The 26412-nt window shown below is 27.6% G+C and overlaps 1 long non-coding RNA gene across 1 annotated transcript; it reads right to left on the reverse strand.

Moving 5' to 3' along the window:
- Positions 1-910: 910 nt before the first annotated feature.
- LOC136074830 (uncharacterized) lies at positions 911-1795 on the reverse strand. The gene is made up of 3 exons (XR_010635481.1): positions 1705-1795; positions 1470-1600; positions 911-1360 (listed from the first exon to the last, which is right to left on the reverse strand). It is a non-coding gene; the product is annotated as an uncharacterized LOC136074830 (long non-coding RNA).
- Positions 1796-26412: the final 24617 nt, after the last annotated feature.

Genomic DNA, 26412 nt, shown 5'->3' on the forward strand with positions numbered 1-26412 from the left:
GGCTGTAAATAAAGGATTTAGCAAAAAATTTATTGATAGAGCAATTAAAAGCTAACTCAAAAGAATAATGAAATAAAGTAGGCACTGCGTTAAGTAAGAAAGTTTTTTATTAAGTTTAACACAAAATTTACATTTTCAAACAATTTATTTAGCGTTTGCAGCATTGTTCATTTTTAAAACTTTTTGATTGAGTCGTGTTCCTGATTGTCTTAAAAATTTCGAAATGCCTGATCAACCTTCGCAAATTTTTGCACCATGATGCTGTCGTGTAATCGCATCTAAATCAAAAATTCAAATCAAATTAAAAAAAAATCAAACTGCAGAAATTATAGCAAATAGTTACATAAATGACTGACTAGGGCAAACAAAATATATTTCCTGTAAAAAAAAAAATCTAAAAAAATACATAAAACCATTCTAACCCACTGTCATATGATACAGGGTGTATATTTTAAAATTTATCTTCAATGAACCACCAGAGACATTAAAACAGGCCCCAGCATCCTCGCTCATCAACAACTTTTCAAAAGCAAAAGCCAATTTAAATGGAGTATTACCTCCACAACGACTAAGAGAACTCATCTATTATTAAAAAAATAAAAATTACTTAAGGGTCAGAATACATATTATGTTCATTCTATATGAATGAAATTTATATTAATTTTCATTAAATATTAATCTTAATTTCAATACATGGATTTTTAAAATTGACTCTTGAATCACTTTTCTGATTTGATTCAAAATTTTGAAAATTTGTGGGGGTATTATGCAATCCTTGATATTAAAATAAAAAGCAACTGTAGTACCTTTTTATCTATTTTTGCAATCCAACTCAACGCAAATTTTTGAAAATCTTAAAAAAAAATGTAGTAAAATAAATAATATTGTTATTATTTATGTAAAATATTTTGTAAAAAATTAACCATGAAAAATTACCTAAATGGAAAAAATAAATAAAACTTTTATTTAATTTACCCTGGCAAGACAAATGTCTTTCTTTGCTATCCTCTTTATCCAAAACACAATTTTTAGAGCCATTTTCTACCTAGGTATAGATAAATTATACATACAAAAATTAAATAAAATTTTTAAACGTTATATAGTGATTTTTATTTAAACTTGTCAACAAACATATATTTATAAAATATTTGTCAACAAAATTATATTCTATAACATATAGTTCTGATTTCTATTAATTTTTTTACTGCACACGCACACAGATTTTAATTAGAACAAAAGCAACATTAGGACTTTTTTTTTTACCAATATATTTGAAGAAAACATCATTTTCCCTTGAGATAGATTAGTTTCTTTCGAGAAGTCAATGTTATTTTCAGCAACTGAAAAGCTTGCTATTTCACTGTGTAAATGGGGAGTTGATATTGATTTAAAAACATTTATAATTCAGTAAAAAAATAAGCATGTTTATTTTAACAAACCATTATATTACTTTTACAAAAATAGTTAACCTGCTATATTTAGAATCACGTTAGATGTTCTTTAGCTATTTGAGCTATCAAAATAATATCTTCTGTATAGTTCTTCATCACCAACCACAATATCTTCATCACTTTCAGAGAATGCCATTGCCGTCTTTCTCCTTTAATATAAACTTTACTTTTTAAACAAAAACAGTGCATGATTTGTGTAATTCTTTATTGCAAAATTATTTATTGATTTAAAAATAATTTTAGTAAAATTTACTTTTGCTTTGTCCCTTTTTTTTCTTCGGTGTCAGTTTCAATTTTTAAAGTATCTGCTGTTTTCTCTAAGCGTGACTGAGCTTTTTCATAAAAATCATTTATCGATATCTGGGTCATTCCATGCCAAGTGGTGCAAATTTTAATGAGGTCCCTCATGGACCATCTCAGATTTTATTGAAATTTTTTGATTTTGTACATATATATGTTAAAAGCATATTTTGAAAATTTTAGATCAATATCTAATATGGTTCTTGAGAAAACGCTATTTAAGTAGTGGGCTATTTTGCATAAAATTTCACTCTACAAGAAAAAAGGGTTTTTTCATCATTTTTAACAGCCAATAACTTTTGAACAAGCTAGTTTTATACTTCAATTATTACAAGATAGCAAGTGTGCTGTGGATACTTTGAAAAAAGAAAAAAATATTATTTCTGGCATCTTAACTTTTTCCATAATGGCGGGCTAAAGTTGATTTTTTTGTTTTAAGAATAAGTTTTTTTGTGATTTTAAAGACCTTAATCTTAAAAACTAGTTACAAAGTTAATACAAATCAAATTGCCTGCTGATCTACATGTGGTGGATAAACATTTTTAAAAAAATCAGTTGATTAAAGAGCTGCATTCAAAAGTTATAGGTCTCCAAAATGAGTCAGATCGAGATTTTTGTAAAATTGATCTGTGATGCAAAGCATCTGTTACCTAAGATGGCACTTTTTTTTTTTTATAAAATTTTTTATACGCATCAATTAAAGACTGTTAATTAATAAAAACCAAAAAAATTAATGGGCGCTTATTTATAACCCCCAAAAGGTAGTCTCTAAAAGTCAGGTAAATTTTCCATAAAAAATTATTACTTTTTAAAAGTTTAGTTATTGTTTCATTTAATTCTATATTACTAGTATGTCAATCTAAAAAGTACTAATAAAACCAAATAAATTGTTGTATTTTAGAACTAATTAGTAATAAGTAATATGCCTGAGCTTTCTACTTGCTCTATTGGTAAAGCATTAAATGAACAGTGCTATCTATCTAATAAAAGTAAACGCTACCAAGAACTGTCTAAACTAAACCAAGAGCTTATTTCTTTGAGAAGCAAAATAAATCTTATAGATTTTATTTGTAGCTATCACGAGAAAGTTTACTTGTCAAGGTATGAGAATGAACATCGCAGGTATTGTTGTAATCCGTTGAACAAGCATGCAAAAAATGTGAAAAGTAAGTTTCAATATTTAATATCTTAATCTAATAAAAATACCTTAATAACACTAAATAAATTTAAAAAAAAATATTTAATAATTATTTCCGTTATTTTTTAGATTCTCTAAGAGTTATCAGTCTTTCATATGCCAAAGATTTTGGTTTAATACCTGGTCAAAAAATTTGCACTAGTTGCAGAAAAGTTCTGAATTGCAAACATAATACAAAAGAAAATGAACTCCAAGAAAAAGAAATTTATGTTGACAACCATACATTAAAAGAAGATCTTAATTCAAGTATTGCAAGTTTTGGATGCTCACCTCTAAAACTTGTTTCAAAAAAAGATAGAGTTGCATATGGAAAGCGTAAAATTGATAGCGTAAGAGCTCATACACAAAAGGCTGTTGCCAATGTGCTAGGTTTAGAAATAGCTGCACTTTGTGGAATTGAATCACCCTCAAAAAATGTTTGAAAAAAACAAACACAGATTTAGACAATATTATGACTCAAATTAAGTCAAAATTTGAAAAAACATTGTCAAATTCTGAAAAAATCACACTTCTTACACTCACTCCAGACAGTTGGTCAATAGAGAAAACTCAGAAGTTTTTTTTTACTTCAAAAAGATCTGTAGTACAAGCCAGAAAATTAAGTAAAAAAAGTGGAATACTATCAAAACCTTCTCCAAAATCGGGTAGAAAACTAAGCGAAGATGTAATTACAGAGGTTGTTCATTTCTACGAATGCGATGAATATTCAAGGGTTTGTCCAGGAAAAAAAGAGTTTGTTTCAGTTAAAGTAGATAGTAAAAAGCAACATATCCAAAAGCGCCTTCTACTAGTCAATATGAAAGAGCTACATATTGAGTTTAAAAAGAAATATAATTATCTTAAAGTTGGATTTTCAAAATTTTGTGAGCTAAGGCCCAAGTGGTGCATTCCTGTGGGTGGTGCTTCTGGTCTGCATGCAGTTTGTGTTTGCCAGTACCATCAAAATGTAAAGCTCCTTGTACAGAAAATTCCTGGAATTTCTGATTACAAAATCTTATTAAAATTAATGGTTTGTAGCATTGAAAATAGAGATTGTATGCTGCATAGCTGCGATAAATGTCCTACTAAAAAGGTTTTGTTAGACTACATTGACACTTTGTTTACAGAAAAAGAAATTAGTGAAGTTAACTTTTATCAATGGCAAAAATCAAATTACCAATGTACTTTAGTACCAGCAACTCTACCTTAAGATGAATTTATTGAAATGGTTTATGAACAGTTAGATAGTTTACGAGTGCATCATTTTATATCAAAAAGTCAAGCCACCTACTACCAACATTTGAAAACTAATTTAAAAGAAAATCAAGCTTTGGTTCTTCTTGACTTTGCAGAAAACTATAGTTTTCTAATACAGGATGCAGTGCAAGGTTTTCACTGGAATAACAGCCAAACAACTGTGCACCCCTTTGTTGCGTATTTTATAAAAGATGGAAAACTTGATAGTCAAAGTTATTGTGTTATATCAGATCATCTGAAACATGGAACAGATGCTGTTCATTGCTTTATCAGTAATGTTATTGATAAACTTAAACAATTACAAACATTTGAACACATTATCTATTTTAGTGATGGAGCTGCATCACAATATAAAAATTACAAAAATCTTATCAACTTATGCTACCATAAACACGATTTTGACATGACTGCAGAGTGGCACTTTTTTGCAACATCGCATGGTAAAAGCCCTTGTGATGGTGTTGGTGGAACAGTGAAACGTCTTGTTGCACGAGCCAGTCTACAATCACTAAACGATCCTATTGACACACCAAGCAAAATGTACAGCTGGTGTGTTCAACACGTCAAAGGAATATATTTTTTTTTTGTTGACAAAGTTTCAATAGAAACACATACTACAAACTTCAATTTGGAAGAGAGATATCGTTCTTGTTCGACAATACCTGGGACACGAAACCACCACAGTTTTATCCCAATGTCACTTACCTCAATAAAAATAAGAAGAGTCTCATTTGATATTATTTGCACTAATGTGGATTTTTCTACTTGCAGAATTTATATTAATAAAATTTCCAGTTACTCACCAGGAGAATATATGGCCTGCGTTTACGATGCTCAATGGTATTTAGGAAATATTCTTAGTATTTCAGAAGAGCATCAAGATCTTAATATTAAATTCATGAAAAAGTCTTTATGTAACAAGTTTACGTGGCCATGCAGAGATGATCTTTGTTGGGTACCTCTAATGCATATTTTATGCAAAGTGCAATCTCTTAAAGTCCAGTCAAACAGTGGAAGATTTTATAGTATTGACTTAAAAGAAATCAATGAGATTATTTTATTATTTGAGAAATTTAACTTTTTGTAAATTTTATTATTTTTGTTTATTTTCTTAAAAACATTTTGTTTGTTTTTCATTAAAAAAATTATTGTATTATAAAGAGGGGAGGGGACAGAGGGGAGGGGACTTTATCTATTGGGATTTAAAAGTTCTTTATCTAAAGGGATTAAAAGGCTTTAAGCATTGATATTTTTTAATTGATATTTCATAATAAATAACATTATATAACTCAATGCATTTAATTATTATGTCAATTTCAGAATTTTATGGAAAATTTACCTGACTTTTAGAGACTACCTTTTGGGGGTTATAAATAAGCGCCCATTAATTTTTTTGGTTTTTATTAATTAACAGTCTTTAATTGATGCGTATAAAAAATTTTATTAAAAAAAAAAAGTGCTATCTTAGGTAACAGATGCTTTGCATCACAGATCAATTTTACAAAAATCTCGATCTGACTCATTTTGGAGACCTATAACTTTTGAATGCAGCTCTTTAATCAACTGATTTTTTTAAAAATGTTTATCCACCACATGTAGATCAGCAGGCAATTTGATTTGTATTAACTTTGTAACTAGTTTTTAAGATTAAGGTCTTTAAAATCACAAAAAAACTTATTCTTAAAACAAAAAAATCAACTTTAGCCCGCCATTATGGAAAAAGTTAAGATGCCAGAAATAATATTTTTTTCTTTTTTCAAAGTATCCACAGCACATTTGCTATCTTATAATAATTGAAGTATAAAACTAACTTGTTCAAAAGTTATTGGCTGTTAAAAATGATGAAAAAACCCTTTTTTCTTGTAGAGTGAAATTTTATGCAAAATACCCCACTACTTAAATAGCGTTTTCTCAAGAACCATATTAGATATTGATCTAAAATTTTCAAAACATGCTTTTAACATATATATGTACAAAATCAAAAAATTTCAATAAAATCTGAGTTGGTCCATAAGGGACCTTTGCACCACTTGGCATGGAATGACCCATCTAATAAAAAAATATAATTGAAATGTTTGCGGCAAAAGCAGGCGCTATGAGAATGGGGTGCAGTTGGTGCACCGCATAAAAATTAATGAATTTTAATGAAAAACCCATGAAAATTAATAAATTTTTTAGTTTTTAAAAAACACTGAAAATTTAAAAAAAAAATAAAAACATTGTTAAAAAAACTTTTTTTATAAAGACTCCAAAATAAAAATGTTTTTGTCAACGATTAAAAAATTTGTTAAGAATCTTCTTTAAACATTCTAATGACATTCAGAACATATAATTTAAGCAAATGCCTGTTGGAATATTGGATTTAAAATAAGTGATATTAAATGAGAGAATAGTCATATTGTAAAGGGGGGCCCAAAATAAATTTGCACCGGCACATGTTTATCCTCTCCAGTGCCCTGGTCAAAACATACAGTTCAGTATCTAATTCAATTTTTTTGCATTTTTTTATAGTAATATGCAAACCTGTAGTGTATAAAATCCTAGCTGGGTATATCTTCCAATCAGAGGTTGGTGCCTGCAAGGTTGTGACAGCTTTACGAATCGCAGCTTTTAAATAAATGCCAGAAGCTTTTCCCATCATTTTTCATCCAACTTTTAGTAATCACTACCACTTCTTTAATTTTTCCATTTAAAAATTAAACAATGGCAAATGACATTTCAATATTCTGGTGCAATTTAATTCTAAACAATCTTATATAAGTTACAAAATAAAATTAAAAATACATTAGAGATTAAAAACAATGAACTTTGTAAAACGCTTTTTATATTTATTAATGTAAAACACCAGCGTAAATATTTTATTATTTCTATAAACATACCAGGTATTTGTTTCTCACAAAAAATTTATAATATTTAATTAAAATGCATTAAACTCACTTTAAAATTATTCAATGAACTATATATTTGACAAATTTATAACAAATTTTACATAATGACACATGCACAGACATTCTTTAAAAATTGATGCTCTGCAAGTATAATCAAAATTTGTGTTTTAATTCAAGAAATCAGTGATCATAAGCAATATCACAATGTCTAAGTAGAAAAAAAAAGCATAACCACCTTTTTGAAGAGGTATCATCAAGCCTTTTTTCAAAAGTTTTTTTTTTTTTTCAGAAAAATTGTTTTTAGGTTGGCTAATGAATTTACATAACAATTGTCTAAATAAGATGTTTCAAAACAATTAGGAAAAAACTTTTGAACTGAATGACGATTTAGAGTGTTGCATTTTGCAAGATCTACCAAAACCTCTTCTACTAAAATAAACCCTTTGCCTTGAATGACATAAACTCTGTCTCGTAGATTTGATGTGATCTTTTTATTTACCGCTTGGACAGAAATTTCTTTACCATTCCTTTCTCTAAGAAAAATATCCAACTTTTTTCTCTCATCTAATTGATTCACTTTTTGGGCAACAGTCTGATATGATTTTCGCACCATTTTTTTAATTCAACCCAAAAAGTTTTCAAAAGGAAAAGCTGATAGATGATCAAGACTCTCCCCAAAGTTAACACAATCATCAGCTAAATGAATCATGCTATGAACATTGTATGTTACCAAGATCTCCCCATACAAAATTTGTACTTCTCTAATTAAACCATATAAGCAACTGTTTAGCAAATGCAACAATTCATTTTTCACCATTTTATCAGAAAGCAGTATGTGCATAGCAATTGAAAGAGAAACAAATAAGTCATAGTTAGTTTTATTTATTTTTCCTTTTTAAAACAACAGGTCCAGCATAAAGCAGAAAGAATCAAAACTCTGTTGCTTTCCACTTCTCAAGTTCATTTAAAGAGTGTGGTCTACATTGAAAACTGGATGGTGTATAACTTCGTAAATTTATGAGTTCATTTGAAATACTGTCTTTAACAGATTAACTTATTCTAATACATCGGGGACCTTTACACCAGTTTATTAGAAGTTTTTTATTTACCCCAAGACATATAAGGTGCATATAGTCCAATGGGAATCCAGTTACCATTGGGAAATTTAACTGAGCAAGCGGAGAAAGACTCTTGTCAAGTTGGTGACCTTCTTCTTTATACAAATTATTTTTAAAAGCCATGTCAGTGCGAAGTTTAATAGTCACATGCAGCTGTTTATACCCATTAGTTTGAAATTTTTTCATATCAAGAATAAAATCTTCAAAGTACTCAACAGCATATGGTTCTTTTCTGTTAATTGTAAATAGTATAGGCCAAATGGAAGTCTTTTTACTATTGTACATAGGTGCACCATCAATACTTACAATTAGATCAAGCTTTTCCTTATTTCCAACTGTTGATATATAATAATCAATTGCACTTTCAACTCTAAGATATATATAATCGCCTCCACTGACATATAAAACATTAACTTTTTGAAGAGATTTTTGTAATGTCTGCCTGCATTTTGGTATAGATGGAGTAAATTTATTTAAGTGAAATAAAAGTGCATTTAAAGCATCATATTTTATACAGTATTTTAATGACCACTCATATAAAAAATCTTTTGTTGAAGTGAGAGTATCAATACTACTGTATAAACTACTTTCAACTGCAATGTTGTCAACATCACCATAATAAGATTCAACTTTACTTAAACAAAATTTATTTTCAGGCAAAGTGATTGAAAACATAAATATATCGCTGTGCACATCTTCAAAAGAAATCAGAAAAAACCAATTTAAATTGCATTTTGTACTATATGATTTTAGTTTGCAGTCAGAATTTATCAGGCAAATACTTGCAGTCATAAACATTACTAATTTGCTATGATAATAGCAATGTTATTATAATAAGCATTAATAAGCCAAATTGCTGCTAAGTTGTGACTTTTTTATTTTAAATTGTTAAAAATTTTATATTAAGATGTTCTATTATCCTCAAATAGTTAAAAAACTACCCTAATTTCATTAGAATAATCTTTATTCAAGAACTGAAAATATAATTACTTAACAAAATATATGTTTTTCAATAAAGTTTATATTCATTTCATAGGTTTTATCTATCCATTTATTCTATCCATCTATAAAGGTTTTAATTATATTACGGTACCGTAATATAATTAAAATTTGAACAAACGTTTATTACCACCAAAAATAGCAAAAAAATCCCAGCAGAACATGCTGTTTGCTCAGCAAATTGCTGTTAGTAAACAGCTCAATAAATTTGTTTTTTGTCAACAGTAAATCAACGAACGCTCAGTGTTTGTAAATAAACGTTGATTTGCTGTTGATAACATTGCTGTTGCTACAACATCCATTTATAGTTGATCGCCGTTGATCGCTAATGTCAACGCAAAATCAACGTTGATCAACATCAAATCAACGCTTCATTTTTTAGAGGGATATATATATATATATATATATATATATATATATATATATATATACATATATATATATATATATATATATATATATATATATATATATTATATATATATATGTATATGTATATATATATATATATACATATATATATATGTATATATATATATATATATATATATATATATATATATATATATATATATATATGTATATATATATATATATATATATATAAATATATATATATATTAATAAGTGGTAATTGGGGCACCAAAAGGTACATTGTTAACCTTTAAAATTCTCTAAGACGCTGAAAAGTGACTCTTAAGTTGAAGTTGTGTTACAAAGAAAGAAGAGGCTAAAATAAAATTCTTAACATTATTTATTTCAAAATTATTTTAATAAAATAGTAAAAATAAATAACTATTAAACTAGTTTTAATTGTATAACATTTGATACTTTAAATAAAAACTTACTTAATTTCATTTGGTTTTCACTTTATTAATCATTGCATTTCTCCATCATGCTGCAATATAGTACTAATGCAAGAATATGTTTTTAATGACATTTGTAGCTATGAAAATAACCTTTTTTAATGTCTATTTTTTATCTAAACTTTTCAGTGGAGTTCAAAGTTCCTTTCTTAATTTCTTTTCTTAATGATTTTGTTCTTTTAATCTTAGACTTGATTTTATGCAAGTTTACAACGTCCTTTGAATAGAAAAATGAGCGAACACGAATATAAAGAGTTAAAAGATGGTCTAGAAGATTGAGAGACATTTCTTTAGATACTTTAGTAGAAGAAACATTGCAAATTTTTGAGAAGTGAGATATAACCCCAACATCTTGAAGTAACTCTGCAGTCATTTTGTTGCAGTCAATAGTTTTAGTTAAAATTTTTGTTGATTTTCTGAATGCTATTTCTGCTAATTTAAATAGTGACAAAGCATCAGAAGATATAGACCAAAGACCGCCTCGATTTTTTAAGCTAGTAAATTTTTTATGAGTATCATGATTAAACTCATCAAAATAATTAGAACCATTTTCTACAATTTTTCTAGCCAACAGAATTGAGAGTGTTTCTTGACAAAATCTGGTATGCCAACTTTTTGAATAACGTATCCTTCGATAAAAAGTACTAAATACATACTAGGTACGCGGAAATCGCGATTTACGGAACCGATTTTTATGCTAAAATTTTGGTTTTCATTTTTTGAACACTTTTTTAGGCACCGTGGAACAGACATGTTTTTGTAGAATTTTTTTTTAGAAACATATATACACATAGATACTTTTTTGAAAGAAGAAGAGCTAATCTTGATTTTTCAAGACTTTTATGTATGGTTACTGAACTTTTTTATGGATTATTTTGCTCCTGAATATTTGGTTGATGTTCAAACATGAAATTGCAGTCGAAGAAATGTCGATCCCCCTTTTTTTATTATTAAAATAGTTTTCTACATGCATTTGTTATTCACTTGCCAAATTTCAACGAAAAAAAATACCAGCAAATAGTTTAATTTGTTGATAGATTAAGTTTACCATTTTTTTTAGGTAGTTCTAGGCAAACGTTATTTTGTGGTGATTCTTATTAGAAACATATATGATTCATATATGTTTCTAATAATAATAAAAATCGGTACTAAAAACGACATAACTTTTTATGGAATTGTTCGATTTTGATAATTTTTTCACTTTTTCAATATTGAATCGAAGCTCTTTCTAATGATATATAACAACCAAGAATTTATCTAATTTAAAATTTTCATGGCACGTACCTATTATGAACCTAGATTATTTTTAAAAAACGAAAGGTTAATCTTGATTTTTTTATGACCATAATGTATGATTAGCATACTTTTTTATAGATTATTTTTTCGAAAATATTGCATGAAAATTTGGTTGATGTTCACATATGAAATTGCAGTTGTAGAAATGTCGATCCCCTTTTTTTATTATTAAAATAATTTTCTACATGCATTTCCTATTCACATGCCAATTTTCAACGAAAAATAAATACCAGCAAATAGTTTAATTTGTGTAGAACTTTTGGTGCCTATTTTACAGATTAATGTTAATTTCTTTTATTTCATAATAATATTATAGTTAACTTATGTTTGAAACAAAAAATAATAATAAATGTAAAAACTTATTGTTTTCTTATGTTACATATAAAAAGAATAATGTTTCAGATAAAGACTCTTGCTTTTGAATGGATTGTTAAGTGATAGTATCAGTTGACAATTTTATTAACACACCATATATAAATAAGTATACAAATCAGATTCTTAAATGGTTTATTCCTAACAAAAAATTTGTTAGTGTTTTTCAACTATAATAAAAGGTATTATTGTTATTATCTTTTTTTACTTCGATTGTATACTTCTATAACTGGACTATTATTTAAATCATTATACTAGCATGCCTTTTGTTTACTTATTGTTTAGACTCTACTAAATATTATGCTTATTTTTAAGGTTTCATAAGTATAAATAACATCGTTTATATATAACTACAACCAAATTAACATAATTTATATATAAACAAAGTATGCATAATAAATACCATTATATCATTATAAACCAAAGTATATACATTCCTAATGTTAGCGTATTGTTTAATAAATATATATTTTTATATTTTTACTGTTATATTTTGATTGTTTATTTTCATTTTGTTGATAAGGTTGTATCTTACACAGAACTGATTTGACGATTGTTACTTTTGTAACTTACTTTTGACAATTACGAAGTGTTTAGTGTAATTTTACAATATTTTTGTTATCTTTAGTCCAATCTACACAGTCTACCACTGGTAAACTTGTATAGGATAATTTTTAGTATTGATTATAAAATTACAAATACAATCAGCAACGAGTGGTAAGTTTAACAGTTGTTACTTTTTAATATGTATGCATTTCTTGACATTTGCAAATTTGTTTTTTATTACAACTTTGTTAACCTTGAGATACATCTTCAGCTGCTACAATTGGTAAGTTTAAAAAAGCTATTATTTTCTAATCTATTTATGCATGATGTATGCGTAAAACAATTATTTCTAATATGTGTATGCCTTTCTTATCAATAGCAAATAAAATTTTATTTTATTACAACTTATTTTTTCATTTAATTTCACAACCTTCTCTATAATCAGCACAACCTTCTGCTAGTAAAATTATGATTTAATTATTTTTCAGAATGATTATTGAATTCATAATATTTCTATTTACATACACTATTTAATACATTTTTATTATGTTATCCATCAAAGTGCAGTAGAAGTAAAATCAAGAGTAGTCTTTAAATTTTTACTTTGATTAACATTTTTAAAATATATAGTTGATTTATTAGTCTTTCATTTTATTTGTTCAGCCAATGACTTTCACAAATAGTTGGTTTATATTAAATGTTACATAATACTAGTCAGTACTAATCTATTTACAATTCAATGTCATTAGATCTTACATATGGTGTCAATCAGAGATACATGTATCAGCACCCTGGACCGACTAGCAGTCGCTCATTTTTGTGATGGGTCCAGTTAGGAGGGAATGACGGGGAATCATTTAGCTGGACCTATCATCCCCTAACAGGGGTGCTATGAGCTACAGCAGAAGAAAGCTGTTGTGGAGAAGTTTGCAGGCGAAGACAGCATGGTAGCAGCTTTGTGGTTAATGGTGACATACACAATCATTAGGCACCACCATTCTTGTTTTTTTATTAAAAATTTATATGTAATATCATCAAGTTTGTTTTCCATTTTGTCTCTATTTTTTTCAAACATTTGAATTATTTATTTAAAATTTTTTTACCCAAAATAATTTAAAAATGAAGCATTGACAAGTGTAATAGTTCTAATGAAATATTTTGTATGTTTTCAATGTGATTAAAAGTTGTAGTATAAAAAGTAGTCAAGTTGTACCTATAAATAGCTATAAATTTTTAGATACTATCAGGACTTTTTGAGGATTTCATAGCCCATATTAAATACAGTGTTAAATTTATGTGTAATATTTTATTGAGTTGATAAATATGAAAAGTCTTTTTTTTAGGGTGGATACTCCAACCTGCATTTTGTAATGTGATAAGATTTTTAAAGTTATGTCTCTATTTTATATAAAAGCAATATAAAAACGTTTTTAAATTTCTGTTGACATTTTTTTCAAGTTTGAATATGAAAAGAAGGGGGGGTGCATTAGTTGTGGCACACGCCCCTTTCCTAACTAATGTAGTAAAATAAACTTGTATACTAATTTCTTATTTTCAATAAACTCAATTTAAAATCTTTTTTCAAATCTCTTTACAAATTTTTTTTTTAGGTTGGAGGACTAAAGAAGACGGGAGGAAGGGGGGGAGGGGAGGAGGAGGAGTTAGGCGTGGCACATGTCCCACCCCTAATGCCAATTTATACACCACTTGTAAACGCTGTAGAGTAAGAAAGTATAGTTTATACTTTTGAACACAAAATATAATCAGTGTTTTTAAGATTAAAGTATTTATAAGAATGTAACATTTCACTATGAGGGTGTTAAAACGTAACGAAAACATTCACCCTTTAGTATAAGATAGACCACTAATATTTGAAAATGGAATGGCAGCAAATTAGAACAACTTTTTGTGTATAAAGATAAAAAATTTATCAGAAAAAACAATCTTTCAGATGAAAAGCTTATATTTTTTAAGGCTTACGATAGAATGCTGTACCCCCTCTGGCCCTCTAGACACCCCCTATATCTATAGACTAATATAAACTTGTAGCCTACTCTTATATCTATCTTTTGGTACCAACTTATAGGCATTTGGATAAGATTTGACAAAGTTATAACAATTTCAGTGAAAAAAATAATAATTTTGGAACCAGTTTATTCAATAAATCCATATATCTAAAGTTTGCTATTAAAAACGTCATGACTTTTTTTTGAATTGTTCGTATTTGATAATTTTTTCATCTTTAAAATACTGTATTGAAGGGCTTTCTAATGATATATAACATTCTAGTATATGCTCAATTTAAAAATTTCAGTCCACGTACCTATACATACCCACCCAAATGTTCAATTAAACTTTTTTTCTTTATCTGTAAACTTAATTTCATCATCAATAACTAAAACTGAGGTAGCATTATTAGACTTAGTCAAGTGAGCCAAAATGTGATTTGCAAGGTCATATCCTACAAGAGTTGAAGTTTTATCTGTAAGATTTTTCATAAAACCTTTCTGACCAGCAACTTTGTAAAATTGTTTATAAAAAACTTCCGCATCACCATTAAAATTTTCAATAACTTCCTTTATTAGATCAAATCAATGCTTTGCAGCATCTTTAGACAAACTGTACCTTGAAAGCTCATCTCTGATATATGGAGGGTAGCAAAGATCGTTTTTTTTCAAATTTAATGCTTTTTTTAATGAAAGTTATGAACTCGTCTGCAGTACACGCACGCTTAATATCTGTTGTTGCATTTGTTGGCAGTGTTGAAGAGTCAATCTTAGAGTGATGTGTTGTTATGTGGCGTTTGAGTCCTTTCTCTGATTTGCATTTTTTCACACACTGCTGGCAGTTAAAGTTATTTGAAACGCTTCCATTCTCAATTTCTGTAAGAAAAGCATCGACGCCATTAAGAAACTTAATTTTTTCAAAAAAAACGTCTGATTCTAGATCCAATATAAGAGAATCTATGGACTGTTCCTCTCCAAAGTTTGCCATTTTTTAGATTTTTGTGCACTTATTAGTAGTCTGGGCACGATAACTAAACTTCAAATTTTAATTTTTTGTTGTTAAAAAACAAAAGAATCTTGCGAAAACGGCCCAACTATCCCAGTAAAAAAGCGCACATGGGATACGCGTGGATTTTTTCCATATGTAACCCATGTGGGGATTATTATTTTGTCCCATGTGGGTTTCATATGGTAAATCCCACATGGATTCCATATGGTAAATCCCATATGGGATACGCGTGGGTTTTTACCATATGTAACCCATATGGGGATTATTATTTTGTCCCATGTGATTTTCATATGGTAAATCCCACATGGGCTTTATGTGGTAAATCCTACATGGGATATAGGTGGAAAATACTACATGTTATAGATCTTAAATGCCACATATTTTAATCCAAATGGTATAAAAGTAGTCAATACTAGACAAATGAAATTCCGAATGCTTCTATGATAATTTTTAAAATTCTTTTAATTTAAAAATTACTTAAATAGTAATTTAAAATTAATCATCGAAGCTTTCAGAGAGGTTTAACTTAATCTGGTATTTGCTACTTTATCCCATTTGATATTCAAAATGTGCAGCATTTTTGATCTTTTACATGTGATGTTTTCCACCTATAACCTGTGGGATTTACCTTAAACTATTATGACAAAATTTTATAAAATTAAAAAACGTGTTGCAAAATGAATTTATTTTAAAATAAATGCTATTAATCAATACATCAAGAATGAATATTAAAAATATTATTTTTTCTTTTGCGATTTACACGTCGTTTTTTATCGATTGAATGAATTAAATCGCTTCGGCTTGCATAATACCAAGGTTTTTAGAATCTTCTAACTTTCTCCAAACATTTTCTAAAAAAATAAATAAATACAAATATATATAAATATACATATATATATATATATATATATATATATATATATATATATATATATATATATATATATATAGAGAGAGAGAGATGAGAGAGAGAGAGAGAGAGAGAGAGAGAGAGAGAGAGAGAGAGAGAGAGAGAGAGAGAGAGAGAAAGAGAGAGAGAGAGAGAGAGAGACAGAGAGAGAGAGAGACAGAGAGGGACAGAAAGAGAGAGAAAGAGAACAATTTTAATAAGGAACCTTATTAGTCGAGCAATTTTAAATATTAGCCAGGTTGAAATCATTAATGACTACAATATTTCACAAATAATTATTTTCTAATTTATTACTTACAATGACTGACATATTATGGGTAATTGAACACATATTATGCGTAATGAGCTTGAACCCATGAGGAGAATCCTGAAAAAAAGTGATCAATTAGGATAAGTAGCTAAACAAAAAAACAAAAACAAAAATGTAAAAACCTACTTTTTCAATGATGTAGACCTTGGGTGCAATAGCCAGTGGATGCAAAAGTATCTTTACTTTTTCGTCACACACACGGCTTTCTAAAATAACAGGCCTTGACATCGCGCAAAATGCCGTAAAAACTTAAGGCCGATTAAACTTTCACTTTTACTTATATGATATATTTTTATATTAGGTTGGGTGTAATGGTAGTCTATGTTTTCTAATAATAATCTCTAGTAAAGACGGAAATATAAAAAGAAAACCAAAAAATTGTTAAAAGATAATCATATTTTTCGTATTTCAAATTTCATTAAGAATATTTATGTAATATTAAATAGTATCAATAACAAGCATAACTATAACAAAGTATATACTATATATTAGAAAGATAACTGTATTTTTAATTTTTTTTTGCTAAAAATGGTAACAATAAAAATTACCAACAATAAAAAACTCCAACAAAAGTTGATTCAAGCAAAAAAAAAGTTTTATCAATATATCTCAACAGGGTAAATATTTACAAATCCAAACATATTGAAAGACATATAGGCTAATGAGAAAATAAAAAACATAACAAGTAAATAGCATAATAAAATACAAAACTAATTTTCACATAAATTATGATAGCTTTAGTATTTTGGGATTGGTAATTAGTGAGTAATTCTTTAGCAGAATATTAGAATATACTCTGCATTGTTTTTTTGTGATTTTAAATTTATATTTAGCAGCAATGAACTGAAACTGAGTAACACAAATGTTCTGCATAAAGGGTCAGCAGCACCTTGAAAAAAAAAGCAAAATATTGACCATTAGACAAGAGTATCAGAAGGAATTTCAAGTCTGCCTTTGTTTAGGCTATACAGATAACTTCCATATTTATAATAATAATTGGTAGAATCATCATAAATTTTTATTTCGCTTTTTTGCACATAGCCAGCTATGTAAACTATAGCCACTAATGTAGATTTATTAACTGAGCTTTCAAGATCATGTATATTATCCAGAAGTTCTTTTTCATCAGTAGAAATATCTCTAAAACATATGTCACAAGTATGACCATCGATACCATCAACAGGAATGTCAAGTTGTAATATCAATTTAGTATGTTGAATATTAATTTTTTCAATTACAGATTTAGCGTTTATAAAGTAAATACCTCCAGATCCCTGTCGAAGCTTAAAAAAAGCTTTTTCAAGTGGATCTGTTGAAAACCAACCTAATAAGACATACTTTGCTCCATTACTCAACAAAGTTTCTACGAGATCAATAAAGCCATAACATGAATACGCTATTGCATTGCTAGTATCTAGCGTAAGCTGTTTTACATGCTTACCTGTAGGTTTCATAAAATTTGACGGTTCAGCAATATCTCGTAGCAGATGTAACTGTTGATCACCAACTGAGTGGATTTCTCCGTATAATTCATTTCTAAACCAAATGCCAGCACCAGGTGCTTTGACATTTACAACATTCGAAAAAAAAATTATTTTTTCAATAAATACAGCAGTACCTTCAAATGCTTTATTTTCAATCTCTAGATGCGTTCTTAATGCAGCTACTGTTTCTTCACAAAAAACAGACAAACAAAACTTTACAGATTGCCTCTCTATTGGTTTTGGATAAACTGATTTAGCTGTAAGTTGAGAGAGTTTAAAAAGACTATTGCACTCAGTTTTTAAATTTTGAAAAAGATTAAAAGAACTGGCTTTGGCTAAGTGCAGTGATTTAGAAAAGTTTCTAAATCACTCCACTTAGCCAAAGCCAGTTCTTTATTGTTTAAAAATTGAAGTTCGTCAGTCTTTTCTGTCAACCAATTGTTTCGTATAGATTTTAAGAGATGCACATAATCATAAAATAAATATATACCTGATCTTGTTAACCATGGTTTACTATCAACTGTTTTAAATATTCCAAAAAATCTTTGATTTACACGGTTACCACCAGTAATTATTACCAATGTCTTACTATTTTTAATATTATTTATCGTATGAACAATTTGTTAACATCGAGCAAACTGAAATTCAGAGGAAAGATTTGCAACAGGTTGAGCTCTATATATAAATTCTGGACCTCCAAAAAGACATTTATTCATAAATGATAAAATTGTTTTAGCTAACTTTTCAGGGTAGTTTACTGCTTGACCAAACAAAGCACCTCTTTGGTAAAGTAATGAAGCTTTGACATAGACCTCATCAATTAGTAGTATGGAAGTTCTTTTCAATGGATTTAAATTCATAAAAATACTATTAATGGATTTAAATTCATAAAAATACTTAGGTCCTCCATTGAGCTTATTTTTGAAGTCAATTGTGTTAAAGTCCTTATACTTGACAACTTGTAGTCAATTCACAAACAATCATATAAAGCTTCAAATAAAGCTGATTTTGTTTTTATTAACTTTAATTTGTTTACAGCTAAAGATGAAATATTACAAGTTGTGCCATTATGGTTAGCTACAAATGAATAATCATTGAAAATTACTAAAATAAATAATGGAACACCAAATTTGTACATTTTTGATTGATTAATAAACTTTTTTTATTAAGCTGGAAAACAACAACATCGTTAATATTACTTAACAAAGATTGAATATTGTCAAATATAAGTTCATCCTCTTTTAGAAAATCATTTAACTCATCTGGTAAAATGCTTCGAAAACCACTTGAAGTTACAGTTTTTCTAACTTTACTTGCTGGTGTGGCTAAACAACTAGGCGGAATATTTTTAAAAACAGATGGTGGGTTTAAAGGTTGTTGCTTCCCATATTTGCTTTCAAAAGGTGCTTCATTTGGCCAATGAAGTTGACATACTGCTGTATAGTCTGTAACAATAAAACCAGTTCTTGGGATAGCTTCACGACATCTTTTTCTCTCCTCTAGATTCTTCGGGAATTTATAAATTGATATTTTTGTTGTAGTTGAGTATTGATTTGTAGTTGTATAAATTGATATTTTTGTTGTAGTTGAGATAGTTCGACTTGCAAAGAGATACACAGCATTTTAAAGGCATTTTAATTATTAAAAAAACTTACCGTTAGTTTGACAATATTATTATCTTACAATGTAACGCCTTGAACCTTACAACATTATATTACATTCTTGAAGTTGCGCTATCTAATTTATAAACCAATCAAATTTTAAAGACTTATTAAAAAAGCATGAACACAAACTTTCGTCTAATGTTAAAAGATGAAAATGTAAACACAGTTTTAGGGATTGGCCTTCAATTTAACAACTTTGTTGCGCGATGTCAAGGCCTGTTATTATAGAAGGCCGTGGTCACACATAATATAATATGTGTGACCACATCACAAATTTAATAACAACAATGTTATTAAATGTTCAAATATCATATGAACATTCTCTAACATGTTCGTATGATATTTGAATATAGTTCTTGAGTATATTATCTGCTAACAATTGATGCATGTTGAAATGTTGTCAAAAACCAAGCATGCATGCATGGGACACTGCAGTGTCCCACAAAAAAATGCTGGTTTGAAAATCAAATTTTCTTTATTAAAAAAAATTAAAATAGGGGGGAGATAGGGAGGTTTCTGTAACTTTTTTTATGCTCCAAAACTTTTAACTTTATATATAATAAGGTTCATAAAACTTAAGGGACTTACGAAGTTCATTGAGGAACAAAAACAGGATATTTACAGAAACTTTTCAATTTTTAATCTGGAGTACCACAGTGTAATTGGGAATAAAGTCTCTGGGTCCAGTATTCAAAGTAATACAATCTAAAGTAATATATAAATTAAATAAAATGCTTTAAAATGCATGCAGTTATACATATAACTCCTGATAGTTAACTATATGTATAACTAGTTATACATAATATTTATTATATAAACTTACTTTTTAAGGTTAGGCTTGAACAAATTAGTACCAATTAATTGAAATTCAAGATTTAGTTCAAGTTCAAGTTCTTATTTGTTCATTGTTTTTTCACTATTTTATATTTATTTGTTCAAATTTGTTAACTAGTACTAATTCTTACTACAGTAAGAATGTTTATCATTGTTGAACGTGATTTTATTAGTAACTTAATTTTACTTTCAACATATTTTGACAACACCCTTTACATTTTAAATGATGACAGCTTTACTTTTCTATTGATGTTAAATTTATTACGTTTCAATAACTCAGATTGAATTTTTACTGAATTATTGTAAATAAAGTAAAAGAATATATTATATATATATATATATATATATATATATATATATATATATATATATATATATATATATATATATATATATATATATATATATATATATATATATATAGTATTTAGGCTATGGGATCATCCATAAATGATGCCAGTAGATAGAGGGGCAGTGTGAGTTTAGCAATATTTGACAATGGGGAGGGGATGTTGAGACCAAAATAATGTCAATTAAAAAATTGAATTAAAAAAAAAAGTAACATATTTTATTTAAAAAAAAAGTAAAACAATTTATGCTAGCTGTGAGCAGGTTTTAGAGGTATTTACACCAACAATGTGGTCTAAAAACTTCTTGCTTTTGTTGCTTAAAACTGTAGAGGATCATAGGAAAAACAATTAAAATTCAGAAATAGCTTGCTTATCTGAAAGAACAATTTATGTTTTTTTTTTTACTTGAGAATAAATGTATAATTGAACCAGAAAAAAATTGATGGTATATGCATTTTTTATATTATATTAACAATTCAGATATACCATCATAAAATGATAACAAAAACTGACAACATTTTCAATGGGAGATGGAAAAAAATTGACTGAGTTTGATAAAGGGTGAAGGTGTTCAATAAATGGGTCATCATCTGACATCATTATGCATAGATGACCCTATGATTTAGGTAAAATAAGTAATCAATTTTCCATATTTCTCTTTAGAAAGTGTAAGAAAAAAGCATTGTTATGCTGATAACCTACCTATTGAGCAAACTTTGACCACCTATTTTATAAATTTGAGAGACAGAAGTGGAAGTGCGAATCGCAAAAGAACTAATAACAATGCTCTAAATTGATTTTAACTTTGTAGACTAACATTAATATAGTATTTAGAAATAATTAATGAAGTTTACATGATTTTTATAATTTGTATTTATTTCCATTAATAATCAATTGTCAGTCTCTATTTTATAAAGTGAATTATATATATATATATATATATATATATATATATATATATATATATATATATATATATATATATATATATATATATATATATATAATATATATATATATATATATATATATATATATAAATATATATAAATATATATATATATGTATATATATGTATATATATATATATAAATATATATATATATATATATATATATATATTATTTTTACTTTATTTACAACACCATTTGATATACAACAAACCCCTACAAAGCTTACAATAATTCAGTTAAGATTCAATCTGAGTTATTGAAACGTAATAAATTTAACATCAATGGAAAAGTAAAGCTGTCATCATTTAAAATATAAAAGGTGTTGTCAAAATATGTTGAAAATAAAATTAAGTTACTAATAAAATCACGTTCAACAATGATAAACATTCTTACTGTAGTAAAAAATAGTACTAACTGATAAATTTGAACAAATAAATATAAAATTAACAAAAACAATGAATAAATAAGAACTTTAACTTGAACTTTAACTAAATCTTGAATTTGAATTAATTGTTACTAATTTGTTCAAGCATAACCTTAAAAAATAAGTTTTTATAACAAATTATATGTATAACTAGTTATACATATAGTTAACTATCAGGAGTTATATGTATAACTATATGCATTTTAAAGCATATTATTTTATTTAAACATTACTTTAGATCATATTACTTTGAAAACTGGAGCCAGAGGCTCCAGTTTTCAAAGTAATATGAAACAAATATAAAATCAATTTAGAGCATTGTTATTAGTTCTTTTGCGATTCGCACTTCCACTTCTGTCTCTCAAATTTATAAAATAGGTGGTCAAAGTTTGCTCAATAGGTAGGTTATCAGCATAACAATGCTTTTTTCTTACACTTTCTAAAGAGAAATATGGAAAATTGATTACTTATTTTACCTAAATCATAGGGTCATCTATGCATAATGATGTCAGATGATGACATCAGATATATTCTAAATAGAAACAATGAATGAAACAATGAAGGTTTTAAAAAGTGGAAAGCAACAGATAGAACTAGACTATTAACAATTTTTATTTGTCTTATCTTGAAAACTTATTTAATTTTAGTATCTATATATATTAAGAGAAATTTATTGATAATTTATTTATACTAAATCCCTTAGCTACCAGGACTCCAAGCATTTGAATATTGAAATTAAAAAAAAATATATTATAAATGAGTAATTTCGGTGACATCAACATCGTGCGATATTTCAATTACATCTACGTTTTTTTTCTTTATTCCCAATAACACTGTGGTACTTCAAAATGAAAATTGAAAAATTTCTGTAAATATTCTGTTTTTGTTCCTCAATGTAGTTCGTAAGTCCCTTAAGTCTTAAGGACCTTATTATATCTAAAGTTAAAAGTTTTGGAGCATAAAAAAAGTTACAGAAACCCAACTCCATCCTTTTTTTTTTTTTTTTTAATAAAGAAAATTGGGAATTCTTCGACTTTCAAACCTGCATTTCTTTGTGGGACACTGCAGTGTCCCATGCATGCAAGATTGGTTTTTGACAACATTTCAACTTGCATCAGTTAATTGTTTGCAAATAATTTACTCAAAATCTAAATTCAAATAACTATTATTAGGTATGCGGAAATCGCGTTTTACGGAACCGATAATGTGCTAAAATTTTGTGGAACGATTTTTGAAGATTGATTTTAGAGATAGAGGTTGTACCAAATTTCGTTGACTTATTTTTTAGAATTTCATATAAACATAGATACTTTTTCAAAAATAGAATGATTTAACTTGGATAATATGTGTCTTCTGATTACAATGACGAATTTTATATGTGGGTTTATTGATATTCAAAACTGTTATTTACTTTCTCTGTCGAGCTAATATTGAAGATAAAGCCTGACAAACTCTATCTTTTTCAGACACTCGAGTATGCTCATTTTTATATTCCTGCCAAATTTTATTGCCAAATTCAGAGGCGGTGATATCCTATTTGGGCGCACAATTTTGGTACCTAATTTCCTTTTTTCTATAATCTTGTGCTGACTTATGTTGATTTATTTTTCGGAATTTCATACCAACATAGATATTTTTAAAAACTTGAATGAATAAACTTTAACAATATGTGTTTTCTGAATAAAATAATGAACTTTATAAGTAGATATGTTGATATTCAAAAGTTTTGGCAAAACGGTTTTTTACTTTCTGCATCAAGGAATTATTGAAGATAAAGCCTGACAAACTCTCAATTTTTCTGACACTCGATTTAGCACATTTTTTATGTTCCTGCTAAATTTTGTTGCCAAATTCAGAGGCGTTGATACCCTATTTAGGTGCACAATTTTGGTACCTAATGTCCTTTTTATTTAATCATTTGCGGAGGGGGTGGGGTGGGGTGGGGTGGGGAGGGAGTACGAGATAAAATTCTTTGCAGGTTAAATTTTATTATTATTGTTAATCACATTGTTATATTTTAAGAACATAAACAATAAATTAATATTAAATAACAATAATATAAACCTTTTTAACTTAAAAAGGTTTATATTATTGTTTGTTTATATTATTACTGTCATAATTAATAATTTTATAATGTTGCTTTATTTAGATAAAATGAGTGAAAAGTTAAATTGTAAGAATTTTAATAATTTCATTTTGAAATTTATTTGTTGATTTTTGAATGGAAACAGTAAAACTAATAGTAATACTATTATTATTAGTAATAATATTACTATTAGTGTAAAATTATTAAGGTGTAAGACCCCTCAAAAAATTATATATTGAAAAAATCTCTTTAATAAAAAACCAAGTATATTCTGAGAAACAACTATATAACAGGATTTTAAATAATCCAAAATAAATTTATTAGTTGCCATGGTTACGAAATAAAATGGCAATTAATAAAATTAATTTAAAACACCCAAAAATGTTTAGGCCACCCCAGCCATTCTATCTCAGTAACCGAAAGCATATAGAATATGACTTTTTGGCATATGATTAACAACATAGTAATCTACAAACTGAACCAAAATTGTTCTAAAAACCAAAGTATTTAAGCTATGCTGAGTTTTTCAAAATGGCGTATTTAAAAAAATGCATTCTTGTGAACTAAATCTTCTATAAATCAAAAACTCCTAACAGTATTGTAAAATTTTTAGTTCCAATTATAAAACTAGAAGCAATAAACATTTGGTGAAAATTTCATGCAAATACGGTTAATGAGATAAGATGGCCAGGAGGTTAGAAATTGATAATTTGAGAAAAAAGCATTTAAATATTACATTAACAACTTTACCAAATAAAAATGTCAAATACTCAATTTAAAATCTGTTGTTCATAAGAACACGAACCAGAATCATATAGATAACCTTCTTGGTCATTCTCTGTGTCATCTTTTTTTTTTGCATCCACGAAAAACTTGTTTTCGCTTTTAAAATGTTGGTCGATTTTAATACTCTATGAAAATTAAACGCTTTTTGTTTATGGTTGAACAGCCTTGAAGAGTATATATACCAGGAATAAAGAGTAAGCTTTTACAATCGCCATCACCATAATAGTTAACATACCTTAGTTTACTTTGTGAAATAGAACGACCAAATATTCTTTGTGCACCAATTACTTCCATGCCAGAAGCAGAGCCACGATAATTTTATTTACAAACATGTGATAACTTTCAAGCTTCAAATCCAAAAGGATTATTTTCTTTAAGTTTTAATTTTAGACTACGTGCTTTGCATGACCGACTCATTGGCTCGTAATCAAGAATTTTATCTGTGGCCATTGATATTGCTGTAATAACTCCATTTAATGACGAAAACCCACTATGTTGCCAGCTACCATCAGCTGATAATGCAGTGTCAACAATATTTGAAGAAGATTGACAAATTTCTTTAACAGCATCAATTATTGTTTCTTTTGCAATAATTTTAGCACAATCAGAGACAGATTTATTTATTTTGTTGTAATCATTTTTAATCATAGGTTTAGGAATGTTCATTAAAGATGTAAACTTTTCTAATCCTGAAATAACTTGACCACATGACGCATTGAATAAACTATTCTATTATTTACATTCAAAATTTTTTCCCAGAATATTTCTTTGAAGTACAAAATTCAGTTTTTTCATTGCAGTTAGAGCAGCAAATATTGAACATTGAGTTGAGTCCTTTTTTTGAGGAAACATTCTGAAAGATTGAATTCTGATTGTCTACAACATAGTTGATTAATTACACCAGACAAAATTTCAATACCAACAGTTCAATAACCAATAGTTTTATTTTTATTATGCTGAGTTGTCTCAATTTTTATTGAAGGTATCGATAAATTTAAAGAAGTTTTACAAGAAATATGATCATTTTTATAACTAATAACAAGAGCAACTGATAGAGATGAATCGATTGGCAAAGTTTTAGTGTATCTATTTAAATGAAATTTTCTGTATTTTTTAATTTGAGTACTTTGTTTGACTCTACATGATTTACCCATTGTTAAAAAAGTTTATTTAAAAAAGTGAAGGTGGAGGTTGGGTGGCCCCTCTAGCCTACCAGATACACCCTAAGGGTGTATGACAGTGTTAATGTGTAGGCTGTTCTTATATCTATCTATTGAAACTAAGTTTTAGGCATATATATATGAGTTGGCAAAGTTATAACAATTT

The sequence above is a fragment of the Hydra vulgaris genome, chromosome 01, assembly GCF_038396675.1.
Source record: "Hydra vulgaris chromosome 01, alternate assembly HydraT2T_AEP".
NCBI lineage: Eukaryota > Metazoa > Cnidaria > Hydrozoa > Anthoathecata > Hydridae > Hydra > Hydra vulgaris.